The sequence below is a fragment of the Juglans regia genome, chromosome 8 (assembly GCF_001411555.2).
Source record: "Juglans regia cultivar Chandler chromosome 8, Walnut 2.0, whole genome shotgun sequence".
In the NCBI taxonomy this organism is placed as follows: Eukaryota; Viridiplantae; Streptophyta; class Magnoliopsida; order Fagales; family Juglandaceae; genus Juglans; species Juglans regia.
Genome location: NC_049908.1, coordinates 17,931,375 through 17,940,671, shown reverse-complemented (window position 1 = coordinate 17,940,671; position 9,297 = coordinate 17,931,375). Strand labels below are relative to the sequence as shown.

The 9,297-nt window shown below is 34.4% G+C and overlaps 1 long non-coding RNA gene across 1 annotated transcript; it reads left to right on the top strand.

Annotated features, from left to right (window-relative positions):
• The first annotated feature begins 4,358 nt into the window (after positions 1 to 4,358).
• LOC108987214 lies at positions 4,359 to 6,872 on the top strand. Its single transcript, XR_001995501.2, has 4 exons — positions 4,359 to 4,508; positions 4,609 to 4,683; positions 5,835 to 5,879; positions 6,678 to 6,872. It is a non-coding gene; the product is annotated as an uncharacterized LOC108987214 (long non-coding RNA).
• Positions 6,873 to 9,297: the final 2,425 nt, after the last annotated feature.

Here is a 9,297-nt window from a genome sequence, read left to right as displayed (position 1 = left end):
CAAATTTCTACACAAAACTTAATAAACAATTCAACTTTTTTAAATCCCAAAACAATTTTTCAAAATGCTCACACAAAATATAATAAATAATTCAACTTTTCTTCTACTATTAACAAACTATCTCAACTCATCTTTTAATCCAAACTACTCATAAGCGTATAGGGCCTAGCCTCAACTAGATAACCCTAGACATAAAATACCTAATACTAGAGCTTTTTTAGTCCATAACTCATATGGAGTTTTAGCTACTATTTTACTAGGTATTAAACTGAGGATATGATATTTACTAAGTACAATAGTATATGGCTGATGAGTTAGTTCGAACTTGAGTACAAACGGGATGAAAAGTATGCATTGACTATCGTAAGTTGAATTCCATGACAACGAAATATCATTTACCTCTACCTTCTATTGATCAAATTTTAGAAAGGTTAGCAAAACATGCATAATATTATTTTCTTGACGGGTATTTCAGTTATGACCAAAACCCCATTACACCAGAAGATCAAGAAAATACCACTTTTACGTGCCCATTTTTCACCTTTACCTATCGCCACATGCCTTTTGGCCTATGCAATACACTTGTCACTTTTCAAAGGTGCATGAGTATTATTATTTTTTACGTGGGAGGGCAATTCTTAGAGGTATTTATAGATGATTTTTCTATATTTGGATCCACGTTGGTAGAATGTTTGTACCACCTATCATTGGTGTTAGTGAAATGTAAAGAAAACAAATCTTGCGCTTAATTGGGAGGTATTATTTTATGGTAAATAAGGAGTTGTTATTGGGCATGTAATATCAGGTATTGAGGTTGATAAGACTAAAGTTGATTTAATTTCTAATCTTCCACCTCCACGAAATGTGAAAGGAATTAGATCATTTTTAGGCTATGCAGGATTTTATCGAAGGTTTATTAAGGATTTTAGTTAGATGCCCCGTTTGTGCTTGATGATGAATTGACTAAAAATTATCTAATTCCAACCACCTGAATTAATGTTAGCACCTGTTATCCAACCATCTGATTGGAGTGTGCCTTTTGAGATTGTGAATGCCTCTGATTGCAATTGGTGTTGTTTTAGGGCAACATATTAAAAAACATTTCCATGCGATTTATTATGTCAGTCGTACCCTCAATGATGCTTAGCTAAATTATTGAATGATAGAGAAAGAGTTGTTAGCTATTGTTTTTGCATTGGATAAGTTTAGATCCGATTTGTTAGGTCTAAAGTCATGATTTATTCTGATCATGCTACATTGAGGTACTTGTTCTCCAAAAAGGATGACGCATTTTTGCAATAAATCTTTGAGTAGTTAATAAAGAAATATGTTATAACCCAAAAAGTTGCCAAAAGAAGGCAACATGTTTTATGAGGCGCTGGAGGGTTTGGTCGGTATAACAAATCCTATACATAATTGTTCATTTTTATATGGACCAAATGGCCACTAAGAAAGGTCAGCCATTCTTCCAATCATTCTTATCATAATTATGGCACCCTAGTCCCGGTTGCTATTTGGCAAGGAATCGTAGTGCTCGAGATGCATATTGAACTGCTGCATCCTTCACATGAACTCAGAACTTGTGCTCTCGTATTCCAAGCACACGCGTATATCAAAGTCATAGCGAAAAACAATAAGGTATTAGTCAGAGACTAATGTTAATAGCATCGGAGATTTGTACATTACTTGCCCATTAATAAAAATATCCACAAATCACTATCACTCCATCCATAAAATAATTACAAACCAATATTTGTTCATTGCCCAACTCAAATAATATCACATAAAAAATTGTTCGTCACTCAAAAAGAATAAACATCCTAAACCAAGAAAGATTATAAACTTAATGGGGACAAGCCCCCACGGCTATTCCTTGGGTTGTATTCCTTCTCGAAGTAACCCTCTAAAGCTACATTTGTATAAAAATATACAGTTCTAAGGGGTGAAACTGTTGTGGGAGTATTATAGTAAGATTTCAATGAAATCTCAGTAAGTTAAAACCCATAATAGTGCTAGGCTAACAATGTAAGACAATGGCGATAAATATGAATGCATAAACTTTAAGTAAATAAAAACTGAAACCACATATATCACAAGTATACCGAGGAATAAATCCTCCAAGTAAAACACCATAACCATGAGCCATCGTGAATCTTACCTAGCAATCAGTGCCCAAATACACAATAAACATCTCGTAACATATCATTTCGCGACCCCCAAGTCCAAACCAACACGTGGAATCTCTTCAACCAGAGTCAACTCATGGCATCTCTCCACCAAAACTAAACGTGGAATCTCTCCACTGCATCAATATGGGGAATCTCTCAACTCGAGTTAACACGTGGCATCTCTCCATCACTCACACCCATTTGGTTTATTAACACATGTCATTATGGCTCTCTATTATAGGTCATGCACATGCCCTGACTCCCTTCTTTACACCTTGAGTAACGACTACACAAATGACTTTGTAACAAGTGATGACTAGTTCTGCACCCGATGTGTTTGTGGCCAAGTATCCTCTAGTCTCTACCAATAGAGAGACAACAACGTTGACTCGAAAGCGTTACCATTTCGCTCAATCCCGTTATCGATCGTCGACAACCCAAGAGATGTTACTCAATTCTTAAACGCTCCTAAATAGCTAGAGAAGCTTCATCGATATAATGCCGCATCCCGACTTAGGGTTCGTAATACACACATGCAACCAGTACTCCTCATCAAACCAATATATTAATTAGTTTGAAATCACGTCATCAAATTAATCAATAATCATAATGAGAAAACATGCACTTTCATGAGAGAAAGCGACTAAGAAGTTGAAGATGAATACTCTAAACATACCTATAGACATTTACCCTACATTACTAGTATCTTCATTGGAGTCAACCTAGCAGAACAGTGAATTCCCACTAAGAGTTGCATTGAAATAGTTGGCTTCCTTGTCGATGATGACCTCGAACTTAGCTCCCTCATTGAAGTCTTGAACAGAAAGAAGAGAGAGAGAGTTTATTGAAATACTTAGAGATCTCAAAAGTGAGATGATGACTAACGACAAAATATCTCTTATGTGTGCCGTGCAGCTAGTCATGGTTCCAACAATTCTTGTTTCTGATTGGTCGAAGGGGAAATTGCGAATCTCGGTCTTCCATGCATACGTTGGAAGCCTGGAATGAAGAATGGTTGATATCGAGTAGATTGATGAGACAAGACTCGCATGTCCCTGCAGCTTGTCTTAGAATTAGATGCGTAGTCCACCCCTTTATGAGAATTACTCACGTGGAGTTGAGCCTTACTTGAGTGGTCAAGTCAAACTTATGGTCTGCGAATCTGTATTCCTCTTTTCCAATGTGGGCTCCTGTTGAAACGTCATTGTTAAGAGTACATGCCTCGGTACGTCATCTATTACCGAATAAGCACTCATGTTCTATCTCTAGGCATTCCTAGTTTCATACCGTGTTGTCTGTTGCTCTCCTTGAACTACTTCGGTGTTACACGTTGCTCGCCTGACAGCATTTGTTTCCTTCTGCATTTGCACGCCTTACGTATCGCTAGCACGCCTTTGCTCGTATGATACAGAACGCGTATCCTTTTGGTCACATTGTTTATTGTCGCCCAAGGCGACATTCAACTTGCTCACATGTGCTTCTTGTCATGTGTCTTTACTCGCCATAACATACTGATTGCCCGATTGCCTTCTTTCTAGTTGCGTTTGCCCGTGTCATTGTTAATCCATTACTCTCCTTCTGCACGGCTCGTGCATTTCTTTGATTAGGCGAGGTCCTCACAATAATTATATAAATACTTTTAGTCTCTTTCAATCTTTTTATTATTTATTACTTGATTTTATTTCAATGGCCTTTCGATGCACAAAATGTAATACTCGAATCCTACTACGTAGATCTTTACGTCATTTATTAATTCTGTAAGTTAAATATTTTGATATAAAGATTTTTACTATTTTATTATTTTATTTTAAAATGGGTGTGCTTTTATTTTATGTGGGTTATTAAAATAATTCAAGGGCATGATTTTTAAGACCTTACAATATTTTTCTCTCAAGCCCTCTAATTTTTATTTGTTCAAGAAATAGCCCAAGCTCTCTCTACCATTGGATGGGTAGGTGAAGGAAATATCTCCTCACTTTCAATCTCTACCGTTCATCTTTCTAGCTTATGGGATAAGCCTTTGACTAAAGCAAAAAGTCCCTCTTACCCCTTAAATCCGTCGGCTTCCTAAGCAAGCAACTAAATCCCTTTTCCCCTTAAATCCCTCGCCTTCCAAGGCAAGCAAGTAATTTTCCTTTTTCCTTTCCTTGCACCCATCGGTTCTAAGGCAAACAAAGAGAGAAAAACTTCTCAAGCCCTATCCAAGTGGAGTTCCTTCCTTCACACGAGAGACCCTCTCGGTTTCCTCTAGCCCGCACGATTTCTCTCTTTTCTTCAAGCCGATTCCTTCCATTTCCTAAGCTTAAGGTCCAACCGAAGTTCTTCAAGGAAAACGATTTTGTAAGTGAGTTTCTATGATTCTAGCTTCTAGTTTGGGATCTTGGATCTATGGATTTAATCTAGGGTTTTTTTTTAAGAAATTTTCCTGCTTATGTTCCAGCTTCGAATCTTCAGATTTCCTCTCTCTCTTCTCATTTGATGCTTGTTTCCGTAACTTGAAAGGGAGCCAAGTTAGGTAATGCTCTTATCCTTAAGATTTCTTGCGATTGAAATCATGCTAAGCAAACTCGTGCCATGTATTTGGGGGGTCTTCAAATTTTTTGTGCTAGCCGATTACTGTGTGGTAGTCTCTAGATTAATTTCTCATTTGTTCCTCTAATAGTTGTTCTAATTGGGTGGTAACCGAGTAGAGAAGTGATTGTTTTTATGTGTTATGCTTTGTTTTGTGTTCTACCTGTGTGTTTTGCAAGGTATCTTGTTGTAATCCTTCCTTGTATTTTCTTGAGTTTGAGCCATGTTTTAATTATGCTAAGTCTTGCCTTTATGTGTTAAATTAATGGAGTTGAAGTTTATAATTTTAGACATACTTTCCTCAAGGTTATGGCCGAAGTAAGCCACTAAGAATTTTAATTCAACTAGTAAGCTTACTTTAGGAATTCTAAGTTGCCAAGTGATGTACCTATTATTTATGCTATGTTTTCAGAAAAATGTGATGTTTTTCCTAAGTTTTCTACAACTCTAGTAGTGTTTAATTATGTAGTTGAGATTTTGGTTAAGTGAGGGATGTTTAAGACCATGAATGTACCAAGACTTGCTAGATGCCCATGCACTGCAGAATTTTCTGCACTATGTTCTGTTTTGGAGCTTAAACCAGCCCATTTCATCCCTTGTTCAGTTTCACCCTTTTGTTCAACCAAAGATAAATTTTAGTATGAAAAATCATTGAAAAACAAGTGACAAAATCAGCCCTCTTGTGAGCTTTGGCTCTTTTGTTGGATTTATCTTCCATACGATATTACAAAGTTATCAAATGCCCTCTTTGATGAAAGTTTCAGACTTGTAGCAATTCTTTGTTCCCTTCCATTCTTAAATAAATTCCTACCATCTATACATTCCTAACCTATGATTTCTACCTATCATTCATATAGAAAACGATGGCTTTTAAAGGGGACAACAAGCAAGTTATGTACTTTCATGAATTTCTTTAAAATGTTTGGAATGAGGATATTAATGTTTTGGTTTAGCGCCATATATGGTGGATAGCTAAATGAGTTAAGGAAAACACTTTAATTCCAATTTGGAATTTAAGTGAGCGTGTAAGGGTGTCGGATAGTAAAGCTTAAAGTGAGATGAATATTAATGCATTTATCCCATTTCATTGAATAGGAGTTTATTTTCAAGACTCAACGAACCTACTTGTAAAGCATCAAGGTAAGTAGCTATGACCATGCTCCTTATGCAAAGTTCTCTTATGAAAGAATGTCTCTCTCTTTTCAAATGTTCTTCTAAAGAAATAATAAATGTATATATTATGTACAAACCCTTCTTGGTAGTCCCTGTTAAGCATCCTATTGATTATAATTGTGTGTATGTGTATAAGGTAATGCATCATGAGATTTTCATACATGCTCTCTCTCAAATAACTACGTCTTACTTATATGTAGCATGACATGAAATGCTCTTTTTCAAAGAAACGCATATGCATTTGGACTAAGGAAAGATAATGAAAAAGTTTGACTGTAAAGAAAGGAAAAAAATGAAACGAAGGTTAAGGTATAAAGCTACTTAACAGCCATATGAATGAAAAAGGTACCAAAAGAATGGGTAGATTGCAATGCCAAGGTAAGTAGTACTAGTAGTGCACCCAGTACTGCCCCCCATGAAAGGGATTCCCAACATGTGGCCATGGGCAGGATCCAGGTCCAAAAGACTGCTAACCCCAATACACAGGGCGTAATAGTGTATACTGGCCCAAGAAAGTGAAATATGAAAGTAAAGCTATTTCTTAAAATGTTTATGCATGAAAGTATAGTTATTTCTTAAAATGTTATGCATGGAGATATGGTCTATTCCTTAAACTGTTTATGCATGAAGACATTGTCAAGAATTAGCAAATGTTTATGTATGTATGTTTTCAAAAGAAAAGATTATGTGATTAATAAGCTAACATCATGGTGTACTGCTTATTGAGTATTAGATTCACTTTATGTTTATGTTTTAAACGTCCAGGTATTGATGGAGAGGCTGTGGAGCCAGACACTACTGAGGAGGGAGGGGCCGATGCTTAGTGTTCCCCTGTCGGTTCGGCCTTTTGATGATAATGGTTTATGGTTTCTATGTTTTGGGACAGGTCCCGTGTTGGGATGTTTTGTTGGATTAACTTTAAGACAATATATATTTTGGGAATGATGTAAATACTATGGTGGGGCGATAGTAATGGTGTAACTTCTATGGTGGGGTGATGGTAACCCCTCATATGATGGTTTAACACCTTTTGTATGTATTGTAGGGACTGAGTCCCCTCTTATTTAGAACTAATTATGTTTTGATGAATGAATGAGGGACTCTGAGAGTCATTTTATGTAAAATACTGAACAGATAGCCTATCAGGTGTTTCCTTTTAAACTAGAAGTGCAGAATACATGCATGACATGTTCACGCTTATGCCATATCACCCTAGAGAAAAAAAAAATAGTTATATATACAGATATAAGAAGAAAAAAATAGGTAAAGGGTCACGACCTCATCCTAGATTAAGGCGGGGTTGTGACACAAAAACTCTTCGATTCCTCTTCTCAAAATGCCATTTTGATTTAACTTTCTATGATAAACGATCATGTCATCTATTTATGTATCAAATATATAAATTTAAAATACTTTTTTTCATTTTCTTTCGTTTATAACATTTTTACTTTCATAGATATTTCATTGAAACTAGTAATAAAAGAAAGTTATATTCAAACAACTTTATCGGGTTATAAAAAAAGTTTAAAATAAAATAAAATAAATATTTCTTAATTTTTTAGTTTTCATATTTTTTTAACTACGTTTCCTTGTTTTGCTAATTTATTTCAATAATGTTTCGGTTATTTTTGTATCAATTTTTTTTAGAGTCTTTATTGTGGCTCTTATACTTCAAAGGATTTTGTTAAATATTGGCTTTAGGTCTCGTTTGGTTACACAGATGATATGGAAACTGAAAATTGAATAAAATATTATTATAATATTATTTTTATTTTAAAATTTAAAAAATTATATGTTGTGTGGAAATTTGAAAAAGTTGTAATAATTAGATAAGATGAGATGAGAATGTTTGTATAACCAAACCGAGGCTTTAATGTTTGGCTTGTACATGTCCATATTTATTAAAATTGTTAAATATATGCATACATCTATCATTATTATTTATTAAAAACGAGAGCAAAAACTAGAGAAAGTATAGAAAACCAAGGTAATTATTTAACCATCACAGTATATATGGTATAATATAAGAGTGTTGTTACTCAGTGTCCGTACACACTGCACACTTGCCAGCCTTTTTCTTTTGTTTTTGTTTTTGTAACTTAAGCTAATGCGTTTTTTAAAGAATTAGAGCATTTTTATTGGATTAACTAAAATTAAAATACATTTTTTTTATGAATATAAGATAAATTTAGCATTTAGCTATTACATTCACATAAGTTTCTACATTAGAATAGTCATTTTTTCATTATATGATAATAAAATAATATAAGATGAATTTAATTTTGACTATTCACATCAAATCTTCACATTGGATTATCTATTTATTCATTATATAGTAATGAGTAATTAATAATTTTAAAAAAATTTTAATTTTTTTAATTATGAATTTATTTTATTTTATCATATTTTACTATTCATAATATTATATATTAATTAGTAATTATATTCTAATTATATTTTTTCAATTGTCATTTAAAATGGAGAGAGAAATAATTGATATTGAAGGGAGAGAAAAAAAGAATATAAAATAGATTTGATGAAAGAATAGTTCCTTTCAAATTTAGAAGTAATTTTAAATATTACTATAGCTATATTCTAAATATTTGGAATATAGCTATTTCAATGTGAGTTATTTTATGACTTAATAACTAAATTTGTATTGGATTTAACTTTTAACTAATCCAATGAGAATGTTCATGATCAAATTATTTTTCGAATTCCTTCCCCCACCCAACCGAGTCATTTACCCTCTTCACTATTTCCCCAATTCTCTCCTGATGACGGCGTCTGTGGTGTCCATCACAAAAAAAATAACGACGACCACATCAAAATAATAAGCAAGAGACCAACACATTAACATTGCATTTGAGACCTTTATTCCCTTTTCCAGCAGTCCCCCATCTTTTTCCTCTGCACATTTTCCTTATTTTCTCTCTCTCTTTCCTTTGAACATTTTCCAGCAAAAGGCACACTTCGAACAAATGAAAAACTGAAACAATAGCCGTTGATTGAAGAGATTAGAGGCTCAGTCCTCCGAGTGATGAGGGTCTGAATCAGTGAAAGGAAAGAAATGGATGGTGCAAAGGAAGAGCTAGAAAGGAGGAGCAAGTTCCTCAACGGTTTGATACAGAAGAAGAAAGCGATTGAACAGCAAGAGCAACATGACTACCTGAATGTGCGCGCCAGAGCTTGTGACATGCCGCTTCCTTTGTAGAACTATGCCTTTTGCTGCGCACGTGACCAACTCTACCCCGTGTTGATGGTAAACGCCTCCCTCACGCTCAAAAGGTAAAAGAGATTTGCTATACAACCTCCACTAAACTCCACACTCAACATTTTTCTAAATTTTTAAAATTTTTAATATTTTTAAAATTTTTTTTTTTTA